Source organism: Acanthochromis polyacanthus, chromosome 13, assembly GCF_021347895.1.
Source record: "Acanthochromis polyacanthus isolate Apoly-LR-REF ecotype Palm Island chromosome 13, KAUST_Apoly_ChrSc, whole genome shotgun sequence".
In the NCBI taxonomy this organism is placed as follows: domain Eukaryota; kingdom Metazoa; phylum Chordata; class Actinopteri; family Pomacentridae; genus Acanthochromis; species Acanthochromis polyacanthus.
Genome location: NC_067125.1, coordinates 4,053,423 through 4,066,398, shown reverse-complemented (window position 1 = coordinate 4,066,398; position 12,976 = coordinate 4,053,423). Strand labels below are relative to the sequence as shown.

Sequence of the window (12,976 nt, the reverse complement as noted above, 5' to 3'; positions counted from 1 at the left end):
ATCAGGTGATGACAGGAACAAACACACCTGCTGGCCAGGTGGAGGGTCGTCACACAAGATTGACTGGTTCTAAAACTGGTTTCAGTTTTGGTAGTGGACTGGTTTCAGGCCATATTCTGCCTGATCCTGAACATCTTTTGTACTGGTTTAGGTGTGATTTTGGTCCTGGTTTTAGGACTGGTTTCAGACTGCCTAGGATGGGTCTTTTTTAACCCCAAGAACACAAAACCTACCAACCAGCATGGTGGTGGCAGTATCATGCTCTGTGGAACTGGAGCTTTACACAAAGTAAATGGAATAATGAAGAAGGAGGATCACCTCCATGTTCTTCAGGAAAACCTAAAACCATCAGCAGAAGGTTGATCTTGGACACAGTTGGACGTTTCAACAAGAAAATGAGTCCAAACACACATCAGACGTGGAAAAGAAATGGTTCCATCAGGATAGAATGAAGGTTCTAGACTAATCTCCCCAAAGTCCTGATTTAAACCCATCAAGAACCTGTGGACTGATGAAGAAACCATTCTGAGACAGGAGGAGGACAAATGTAGCTGAACTGAACCAATTCTGTCTAGAGAAGTCAAAGATAAACCAGAAGACTGAAACCCAAAGAATCAAACTGAGGTGAAAATGGACAAATTTAACCAAATATTAGCATTTCTGAATGTATTTTACTTTGTGTGAAGCTTCACTTCCACAGAGCGTGATACTGCCACCACCATGCTTGATGGTAGGTTTGGTGTTCTTGGGGTTAAAACCTCACCTTCTCTCCTCTCTTGAGTCTAATGAGTGATCTAATGGGTTCTATTTAAACTGGATCAGAGGAGTCAGCAGCTGTAGTCTGTAGGCCATGAAACTAAGAAAATTTGATTATCACAACCTTCTAAATCACTAATAGTGATAATTGAAGTTGCTGTATGTATATTTTTGACCCAACAGAATTTGTCAGATTTCCAGAAAATTGACAAAGATTCAAGAAAGACAAAGATTCATGTGTTTCAAAGATTCCATTCTAGAAAATTCTGATTTATAGGAGTCATTGGGAACGCAAGGGTACCATGATATACATGGTGTTTATGAGTGGATGGAAACTTTTGTTCACAACTGTTAGTGTTAAATATCCCCAAAACTGTTGCTATAAATAAACGCAGATCATTTTCTCCTCCCTAGTGTCAGATAGGCATCTCTACCTTCGTCCCGTTGCATCCTGGGACTCCTGGTCGGCCGATTGGTCCTTCATGTCCGGGGATTCCCTGAGAAGAAACACAATAAAAACAGAAAATTTTAATAGTGCACATTAAAGAATCTCCTTCCTATCACGTCAATTTTGTAATTTTTTGGGATAGAAATTAAACAAATTAGGAAAATGATCATCATTTGTCTTTCTTCTCTTTAACTTTTCACTTTAAAGTAAAAACACTAATGCAGAACTCTTTCTTTGATTGTATTTTACTGTTTGTGTTGTAAAAAAAAAAGCAGCCTGGAAATCACTAAATCCCATGAATGTTCTATAAATGTTAGATTATAGTTCTTACCGGCAGTCCTGGAGGTCCTGGGAAACCTGGTTTTCCTGGAATACCCTGGAAATCAGAGATACAAACAATAAATGACCTTAAAATGATGCACAGTTTAGAAAAAAACATTGAATTTGGCAGCATGAATTGAGGTTGAATGTGTTTAAAATGTTGAGAAAATCCAAAGGATGAAACATTTGGTCTATTCTGTGGTGCCCTCTGGTGGCTCAGAGAGATTTTACTGTGAAAGTTAAGTTCTCTGAACTCAGGTAAGGTTATAAACAGTTCATCATCGTCGATCGTACCCGAGAACCTTTTAGTCCTGAACCTCCAGCTGCTCCCTGATCACCCTGTAAACAAAAAAAGAAAATAACTTCGTCAGAATAACCAAGCATTCTACAGAAATCCCTGAAATTTAAAATATTTAGTACACAAAGCACAATTATTTCAATTAGTGACTATTCTGCTGATTGGTTTTCTGAAGACTGTGTTAAAGTTTTGCTGAAAAAATTATACTGAATAGTGAAGATGTTGATTATAATTTCCCACAGCTGATGTTTTAAAATGTTATTTGAGGAATACAAGACTAAAAGGAGATTCAATTTGAGATAAAGCCACAAATCTTACATTAACACTGTTCAGGTGTATTTCTATTATTTTTTCTGACTGCTCTAAAGTTTCAAACGATAAAACTAATACTGAGTTATTGGTTGTGATTTTTAACAGGTTTTATTTATTACTTATTTAGTTAGAGTTAGATGAAGCCTTATTAACTGACATTTGAGTCTAATTTAAGATATGAATGGATATAAATGAGAACTTTCTCGTCTTCTTTCATATTAAAAATGTTCTGTCTGACTTTTCTTTCTTTCGCTTTTCTTACATGGATTAGGTGTTATTTGTGGTCAGATTTATTGACTTTTTCCATTTTTAGTGATTTCTCTAATAACTTGTGTTGCATTTTCTTTATTATCTATCAGAAAATGTAAAAAATGAACTTTAAAAAAATGAAAAACTTTTGAAATCCAAATGGAATAGGACCGAGGAAAGAACTCTGAGGAACTCCACGGATACTAATAGTAGAAACAGTAATCATTTCAAAACTAATATGCAAATGAAATCAAATTAAAAACAAAACTTGCTCACAGGGAAACCAAAAAAATCCTCATATTTGTTGAGTTTCATGAGTGTAAGGTCATAATCTTGGTTAGAATAATCTCCATAATAAATAATACGGATTTAGCATAATTATTTTAAATTACCTAGGCTAATTGCATAATTAATAAAACTGTGGTGGTTTTAGCCTTAATAGTTAATTTACAGAATTAATAATATAGTAGGGTCTTAATATTTATTTAAGCATTGTGAAGTTATATGTCTTAATCATTTTTGTAGTATTTTAATCATTAATATTGAAATGAATCATGTAAATTCAAATAATTAATAACCATATCAGGCATATTTATTTTTTTTGTACAAATATACATATATATGAGTGCATATATATTCATAATATAGTAATAGTTTTTTGGTACCTTTTCTCCATGTGGACCCGAATTGCCCTCGTTTCCAGGGTAACCAATCACACCAGGAAGTCCCGCGTATCCGAGGTAACCAGGTTCCCCCTGTTAGATGACAAAACCACAGATGGAGTTCAGGTGCAGCTCATCTGGTGGCCATCAGGGGGCAGCAAACACAGGTGCTGCGTACAGATGGATCCTGACTGCTGTCCAGGTGCATTCAGAGATAACGGAGGGACTTTTCATGTTCAGCAGAAAGGAACCGGCATTCATTTCTTTGTTTCTTTCTCCTGCTGCCGAACACACCTGAGATCACAGAGTTCTCCCCTGGGTGGTCCGACACCTGAATCACCTGAGACCGTCAGACTGCAGCTGACCTCAGGACTGTCGGCTCACAACATGAATGTGGAGGGAAAAGACAGAAATGAGAACAAAAAGAGACTCCGACATAAAGACGTCTTTGTTCAAACAACCCAAAATATCATACAAATACCTCAAAATGAATAAAAACATGGTGAAGTAAGCCCTAATATGCAAATGTAGAACCCCATCAACGATAATAAACCCCATTAGAAACCACTAGAACCTCATCAAACCTCAGACAGACATTAGTTCCGCATAAAACCATATAAGACCCCAGCAAACCAACATTAGACCCCAGTAAACCCAATAAAACACTCATTACACCTCAGTTAATCCACATTAAACCCCAGTAAACCAACATTAGACCCCAGTAAACCCACATTAAACTCCAGTAAACCAACATTAGACCACAGTAAACCCACATTAGACTCCAGTAAACAAACATTACACTCCAGTAAACCCACATTAGACGCAAGTAAACCCACATTAAACCCCAGTAAACCCACATTAAACCAACATTACACCCCAATAAACCCACATTAGACCCAAGTAAACCCAATAAAACCCTCTTTTCATCCCAGTAAACCCATATTAGACACCAGTAAACCACATTGTACCCCAGTAAACCAACTGGTGTCACTCTGCTGGTTTCATGGAGATGTGCAGTGGCAGCAAGCGTCCACTAGAGGGCAGCAGATGGTAAACAATGCCTCATCCAGGGTCAGTGGGTTCTTAACATCCAATAGATTCAAGTAGAACCAGAGTAAACCCAAGTAAACACAAATCCAACCCGGTAAATCCACATTATAGTCCAGTAAAACTGTACTAGATCCCAGTAGAACCACAATAAACCCAGTGAATTCACATTCAATCCCAGTGAACTCCAGTTCGCCCACATTAAACTGAAGAACTACATTACACCCTAGTGAACTCCCATTAGACCCAGTAAATCTAACGTAAACCTTAGTAGACCCACATTTAAGTCAAGTACACCCACAATAGACTCCAGTAGACCCATGTCAAACCCGAGCAGACCTACAATAATCCCAGTAAACCCAAGTTATACCACAGTTGACCACATTCAATTCCAGTAGAACCACATTATACCCCAGATGACCCACATTAACTCCAGTAAACCCCCTTTATATGCTAGTAGACCCACAGTAACTCCACCAACATTAAACCCCAGTGTACCCACATTCGAGCTAATTAGCCTTATAAAATAGGCCTCTAAAGGTGACCTGGACTTCCAAACAAGCTCTCTACACTTGTATTCTATAAGCTAGCTATGCGTTTTTAACTATCCTTCTAAAAGGTAACTGGTCCTGTAAACTAGCCTTTAAATGAGCGTCCTAAAAGCCAATGACGCTTTTAAACTGGGCTTTTAAATGGGAATTGGACTCCTAAACTAGTCTTCTAAAAGCTAGTTTGCTGTTGAACCTAGCCTTCTAAACTAACCTTGTCCAAAGTAGCCTTCTAAAAGCTAACTGACCTTCTAAATTGGTATTCTAAACGCTAAATAGCCTTCTAAGCTAGGCTTCTAAAAGCTAATTGCTTGGTCTCCTACACAAATCCTCTAAAGCCACTAAAAAGGATTTAAAAATGTTAGCTAGTCATCTTACTATTCTAAACTAGCCCTCTAAAAGCTAACTGGTCCTGTAAACTAGCCTTCAAAGGAGCCTTCTAAAAGCTAATCAGTCTTCTAAACTGGTTCTCTACAAGCTAGATGGCGTTTAACCTAACTTTCACAAAGCTAGCTTGCCTTTAAACTAGCCCTCTAAAAGCTAATAGGACTTCTAAATTAGCGTTCTAAAACCTAGGTACCTATCTAAACTACTATTCTAAATCAGCTTGTTAAAAGCTAGCTAGCCCTCTACAATAGCCTTCAAAACTATCTAACTAAAGTAAACCTAAAACGCTAAATAGCCACCTGAAGTAGTCCTCTAAAAGTTCTAGGCTTCTGAATTAGCTGTCTAAGTAGTCTTCGACACTAGCCTTCTAAAAGCTAGCTTGTTGTTTAACCTAACCTCCTATACTAGTCTTCTGAGAGATAGCTTGTTGTTTAACCTAGCCTTTTAAACTAGCCCTCTGAAAGCTAATTGGACTACTAAACTAGCTCTACACTAGTCTTTTAAAAGCTAGTTACTTGCTTTTAACTAGCCCTCTAAAGGCAAACTGGTCCTGTAACTTAGCCTTCACTTGGCTTCTAAAAGTGAGCTAGACTCCTAAACTAGTCTTCTAAAAGCTAGTTTGTTGTTTACCTAGCCTTCTAAACCAGCCTTCTAAACAAGCTTGTTGAAAGCCAGCTAGCCCTCTACACTAGCCTTCAAAACTAACTACACACGTGGACAAAATTGTTGGTACCCCTCAGTTAAAGAAGGAAAAACCCACAATTCTCACTGAAATCACTTGAAACTCACAAAAGTAACAATAAATAAAAATTTATTGAAAATTAAGTAATCAAAAACAGCCATTACTTTTGAATTGTTGATTAACATAATTATTTAAAAAAACAAACTAATGAAACAGGCCTGGACAAAAATGATGGTACCTCTATAAAAGATTGAAAACTATTTGACCAGAGTGACATGATTAACTCAGGTGTGTCATTTAATTGACATCACAGGTGTTTCCAAACTCATAATCAGTCAGTCTGCCTATTTAAAGGGAGACAAGTAGTCACCCTGCTGTTTGGTGAAAAGGTGTGTACCACACTGAACATGGACAACAGAAAGCGAAGGAGAGAATTGTCCCAGGACATCCGAAAAAAAATGATAGACAAACATCTTAAAGGTAAAGGCTATAAGACCATCTCTAAACAGCTTGAAGTTCCTGTGACAACAGTGGCTCATATTATTCAGAAGTTCAAGACCCACGGGACAGTAGCCAACCTCCCTGGACGTGGCCGCAAGAGGAAAATTGATGACAAATTGAAGAGACGGATTGTTGGAATTGTATCCAAAGAGCCCAGAGCAACCTCCAAAGAAATTAAAGGTGAACTCCAAGGCCAAGGTACATCAGTGTCAGATCGCACCATTCGTCGTTGTTTGAGCCAAAGTGGACTTCATGGGAGACGACCAAGGAGGACACCACTGCTGAAAAAAACTCATAAAAAAGCCAGACTGGAATTTGCAAAAATGCATGTTGACAAGCCACAAAGCTTCTGGGAGAATGTCCTTTGGACAGATGAGACCAAACTGGAGCTTTTTGGTAAGGCACATCAACTCTATGTTCATAGACTGAAAAACCAAGCATACGAAGAAAAGAACACTGTCCCTACGGTGAAACATGGAGGAGGCTCAGTAATGTTTTGGGGCTGCTTTGCTGCATCTGGCACAGGGTGTCTTGAAAGTGTGCAAGGTACGATGAAATCTGAAGACTATCAAGGCATTCTGGAGAGAAATGTGCTGCCTAGTGTCAGAAAGCTTGGTCTCAGTCGCAGGTCATGGGTCTTCCAACAGGACAACCATCCAAAACACACAGCCAAAAACACCCAAGAATGGCTGAGAGAAAAGCGTTGGACTATTCTAAAGTGGCCTTCTATGAGCCCAGATCTGAATCCCATTGAACATATGTGGAAGGAGCTGAAACATGCCATTTGGAGAAGACACCCATCAAACCTGAGACAACTGGAGCTGTTTGCTCATGAGGAGTGGGCCAAAATACCTGTTGACAGCTGCAGAACGCTCATTGACAAATACAGAAATCGTTTAATTGCAGTGATTGCCTCAAAAGGTTGTGCAACAAAATATTAAGTTATGGGTACCATCATTTTTGTCCAGCCCTATTTCATTAGTTTGTTTTTTTAAATAATTATGTTAATCAACAATTCAAAAGTGATGGCTGATTTTGATTATTTAATTTTCAATAAATTTTTATTTATTGTTACTTTTATGAGTTTCAAGTGATTTCAGTGAGAATTGTGGGTTTTTCCTTCTTTAACTGAGGGGTACCAACAATTTTGTCCACGTGTGTATGTAAAGTAAACTTTAAAAAGCTAACTAGCCATCTGAAGTAGCCCTCTAAAAGCTCACTAGCTTTCTAAACTAGAAATGCTAACTTGGCTTTGAAAATAGCCCTCTAAAAGCTCACTCGCCTTCTAAATGTTTTTTTTACACGAGCCTTGTCATAGCTAACTAGCCGTCTAAATTAGCATTTTGCAAACTGGGCTTCTTATCCTCTCACCTTTTGGCCTTTGATGCCGTCACAGTGGCAGAGGGACTTTCCGCTGCAGTGACAAACCTGCAGAGAGAAAACACAAGAAGACAGAAGCTTCGTATTAATTTGTAGAAAGTAATCAACACGACTCATTAATGATGGCATGAACAAGACTTAACCCAAAATCTTGGTGACTCTATTCAAGCTGGTTCGGTTAAAAGGTAACCTCTTACTGCACTGTATGATTAAAGTTTCAGTCTTTTTACCATCTTTTCTTGTTGTTTTTTGCTGCGATATTAAGATCTACATCTCTGAAAAAACAGCACAACATGTCTAGAAAGACAGAAAGATCAGAAGTTTCACCAAGCTGAATGTATCTCCAACAACCTGCTCCTCTGTTCACTGTTTCTGAGCCATGCTGCATTTATTTTAGTGATCTAGTAGGTTTGATTTTTCCTCTTAGTCTTGACGTTTTTTTATGTTTTGTTGCATTAATATTAATTTTTATAATGTTCTGGTGAATTAATATTCGGGTTTGTGACGTTTTGGTTTGTTAATATTCAGGCTTGTGATGTTTGGGTGAGCTAATACTCAAGTTTTTGATGTTATGGTGCAGTACTATCCAAGTTTTTGACATTTTGGTGAGTCAAAATTTAGTTTTTTATGTTTTTATGCGATATTTTCTGGGTTACTGATGGTTTTGTGCCTTCATATCCAGTTTTTCTGACATTTTAGTGCTTTAATATTCAGGTTTTTGACATTTTAGTTTATCAGTTATTTACAGTTTGGGCCTGTTTATTTCTGATTAGCATATAAATTAAAGCTTTTTTTTCAGTGATTTTTCTCTCAGTCTCTCCATGGAAACACTGCCTGCAGTTCAACTTTCTCAAAACTTTGTGAATTTTTGTGACCTGACTGTTGGTCACAGCTCAGTCGTTCATGGACAATCAGTTGCACCGACGAGTGCAGAATTTTTGTTTTTAATAGAATCTGGATAGAGTGAACTCTATTTTTCGTCAATTTTTTTTAAAAGACATAGAATAAACTGATTTTGGTGAAATATAACTTTAAGATTTTGATTCAGTTTTCATAGATGATTGGTTCGAAGATTGTCAGAGAATTAAAAACGTAAATACTGTTTCTGTTGTTACAGTTTCTGACTAATAAATGGTGGTACTTTGGAGATTTTTTAAAAAGTTGACGAGTTTTTTCAACCTGTTGGCAGGTTTGGGGGTTTAGTAGCTTACTAACTTCTAGTGTTAACACCTTAGCACCACTATTAAATGGTTCTACTGATGGAGGAAGTAGATTTACAAGCATGATACATTGAATTTACTCATTTATATTTGACATATTATGGTTCCATCCGTCCAACCATCCATCCTGCAGGTGGAACAGCGTTGACAGTTAGTTCAGCCTTGAACCTAAACTCGGGTTTAAACCCCTCTCCTGCCACCGAGCGTGTTTCCTCACGACATCTTTATCTCCCAGACATACTTCTGAGGGTCTAAACCCAAACACCTTGATGTATCCTGCAGGTGTAACTGTGCCCTTCCTGAGAACCAGCAGACAGCAGGCCGACACTCCGATGAAGGCCTGATGTCGCCTTATCTTCATTCCTGTCTCTTAGTCCCGCAGGACGCCTCCACTTCAGGAGATGCCTCGACTTGTCCTGCAGTGGGGCATCGTAGGTAACGTCCTACATTCACCAGTTGTGTCTGAAAACACATCAGATTGCTTTCATGAGTTTCTGTGCATCAGTTTGACCCTCATGACCCGATGTACAGACCTGAACGTGGAACAAAAACATCTGTTGTGCCTGTAAAAAAAAGTGTTCACCTGCCTGGAGGTTTATGTAAAATAATTGATTAAGCTTCTTTAAAGTGACTTAATAAACTCAGATGCAGCTAGTTGGTTCCAGAAGTCAACAGTTGGTGAAATAAGATGATCTGAGGCCAGTGGTTGTAGAATAGAGACTCCTGGATCTGGAAGGCCAAGTCCTCCTGGATAGAACTACATCATGAAAACTAAAGAACTCCAAGAAACGGTTGAAAAGGTTGTTGACAAGCATCAGTTAGGATGATACAAGAACATTTCCAAGTTCCTGAAGATCTCTTGAAGTCCAATTAGATCCATCATTGAGAAATGGAAGGAAGATGGAACATGAATAAATGTGACTAGAGCAGGACGTCCTCAAGAACTGAGAGACCGAGAAGAAAGAGACTAGAAAGGGAGGCCACCAAGACTCCTATGACTCCTCTGAAGGAATTCCAGCTTCAGCAGCTGAGATGTTAGAGACTGTTCATCCAACAACTGTTGTCTGTTCTTCATCAGTCAAAGCTTCATGGAGACAAAGAGAAAGACTCTGATGGAAAAACCTCCAATTAAATCTGGACTAGAGTTCACCAGAAGACACGTGGAGACTCTGAAGACACCTGGAAGAAGGTTCTTTGATCTGAGGAGACCAGGATGGAGCTTTATGTCCATCAGATGAGATGAAAGCATCATGATATGAAGCCCGGTGGTGGCAGTATCATGCCTCATACAGGAGGTTTTATAATTTTAAATAAATGACATTAATTTGTAGAAATCTGGTCTCACTTTGTCTATTATTTTGGTAAATTCTCATCTAAAAAGTTAAAGCAAACAGACCAGTTATAGTTTTTAGAGCGTTCAGGTGTCTATTTTTTGCTCTTTGGGACTTTTTCAGTCGTCCTCGTGAGTCATTTCTGGGGTCGCGGTCGGTTTTAGTCGGTCCCAATGAGGAGAGCTCAGCGTCAGTAATAACAGCAGATCAGGACAAAAGGCCGAACTAGAAAACAGACGAGCTAAAACAACACCGGCCTATCTGTCTGTCTGACTGTCTGACTGCACACAGACAGACAGGCAGCTTTTATTTCCTGCCTCGCATTCTTTATACATTCTTTTATTTCCGCAGTAAAAATAAATAAATAAAAAATTTGTCCAGATCAAACCTTCCACCTCCTGCAGAGCAGCGTCGCTTTTCTCGCCTTCAGAGAACTAAAATCTTTCACTAAAGTCCTGCAGTTATGATTTAATTAAGCAGAAATGCACAGAAAAATACCAATAAACTACAGTTTCAGTGTTAAATCTGTGAATTATCTTGATTATTTGTGCATTAAAGTGCATTCTGCTGGCTGAGATGCAGAGTTTTTGTCACAAGTCACCAAAAATCGAATATTTGTAATATTCTAGGGGTTTTAGACAAAGCTAAGCTTTAAAAAAATAAATAACAGTGAGTGTTCTAGCAGCTCATTATTCAAATTTTGTCCTGCTATTTTAAAAAATGAAATTTTCTGGTCTTAAAAACTGTGAATGCATATTAATAGCAGAAAATGTGCCGCCTGCTTATTACCAACACTTTGTCCTTCAACTAAAATGAAAATTTCTGGTAATTTATGCTTCAACTGCTGTAAACACGGACAAAAACAAGACACAAAATGACAAAAAATGACAAAAAAGAATACACAAATGGCACTAAACAACACAAAACAGAGAAATTAGACAAACAAGACATAAAACGACAAAAACAAGATAAGAAATGACAAAACGAAACAAAATTGATAAAAAAATAGACAAACGACACTAAATATAACAAACAAGGCAAAAAATGTCAAAAATGATAAACAAAATAACAAACTGACACAAACAACACAAAACTAGACAAAAAAGAGACACAAAATTTTAAAAATAACACACAAAACGACAAAAATGAGAAACAAAATGACACAAATAAGTGAAACCATATGTAAAAAGTTAGACAAACTACACACAAAAATTAGAAAAATGAGACAAAATACACAAAACAAGACAAAAAAGACACACAAAAGCAGACAAACAAGGTGCAAGGTGACAAAAAATGACACAAACGACACTAAATTAAACAAATAAGACACAAAACTAGACAAAACTGTCCAAAAGAGACGAGAAAGAAGACAAAAAGGAGACACAAATGACAAAAACAAGTCAAACAACAGCAAAAATGAGACAAACAACATGAAACAAGACAAAGAAGAGACAACATACCAAAAACGAGACACAAATTTCACAAAAATTCCAAAAATAATGACACAAATGAGAAAAAATGACAAATAAAATGACAAAACTGAGACAATAAACATAAAACAAGACAAAAAGAGACACACAATTAGACAATCAAGATACAAAACGCCAAAAAAACCCCGCAAAATAACGCAAAAATTATAAAAAATTATACATGACACGAAACAAAACAAAGAAACGACACAAAATTAGACAAACAAGACACTGAACTGTAAAAATTAGACAAAGATGAAAAAATGAGAAATAAAATTGACATAAAACGAGATAAATGACACTAAAAGTAAGAAAGAAGACACAAAACAAAAATAAGGCAAATAATTACAAACAATGAGGCAAATGACAGGAAATATAACAAAAAGAGACACAAAACAACAAAAAAAACTTAAACAAAAACCAGTTTTCTATCCATCCAGACGTCATATTCTAATTCCCTGGATGTGTTTCTGTTTTCTGATAATTCACCAGAGAAAACTGAGTAAACGTCCAGATGTCAGCATGTTGGAAGGAGGTCGGTTAGGACAAAAACAACAATATTATATACATGTATTAATATTAAAATGTACTTTTACTGCATCTAAAGTACATTTAGTTCTACTTGTGTAGTGACGTTTTTATGTACAGTTGTACAGTTTATTTGTAAATATATATAGTGTTTTTGCAAAATAAAAAGTGTATTATTACTACTTCTAGTAGTACTACTATGAGCAGCAGTACTACTAGTAATAATACTACTAATAATACCTCAGGCCGGTTTGTCCATGTCAGCTATTTTACAGTTTTTCTTACTTAGCTGTTAAAAACACACGAGTATAAACACGAACTTCACACGCATCTGTCTGTCTGTTGCCATGGCAACCACACGCACGCACGCACGCACGCACGCACACGCACACACACACAGTGTCAGTCACATGCTGCATTACAGATTGAATTCTGATCGATAATTAATAGTGACAAACAGGAGCTGATCATCGTCAATCAATTAAAAATCAATAATGAATCAATATTTGTGTGAAATGTCTGATCAATCAATCAATCAATCAATCAATCCTCTCTGACCCCCTGCTGCTCACTCACCCTCTCGGCGTGTCCCGGAGCTGTGGAGCCGCACAGCAGGAGAGCCAGCAGCGGCAGCGAGACGAAGCTGCTCCTGTAGCCGCCCGGAGGCTCCATCAGGCGGACACTCTGCTGTCGAGCCCCCGCTGAGCGAAATGACTGCCGGGTCCAGACTCTCTTCAGGGTTCGGGCTGACTCGGGCGGACTCGGCTCGACTCGGGGTGCGCTCCTCTCCCGGTTTCGGCTCGGTTCGGCTCGGTCCAGAGGACGGGGACCTCGCTG

General features: G+C 37.9%; 1 long non-coding RNA gene across 1 annotated transcript; it reads right to left on the bottom strand.

Annotated features, from left to right (window-relative positions):
• Positions 1-1,842: 1,842 nt before the first annotated feature.
• Positions 1,843-12,768, bottom strand: LOC127536738 (uncharacterized). Its single transcript, XR_007945868.1, has 5 exons — positions 12,716-12,768; positions 7,583-7,639; positions 3,341-3,425; positions 3,050-3,139; positions 1,843-1,864 (listed from the first exon to the last, which is right to left on the bottom strand). It is a non-coding gene; the product is annotated as an uncharacterized LOC127536738 (long non-coding RNA).
• Positions 12,769-12,976: the final 208 nt, after the last annotated feature.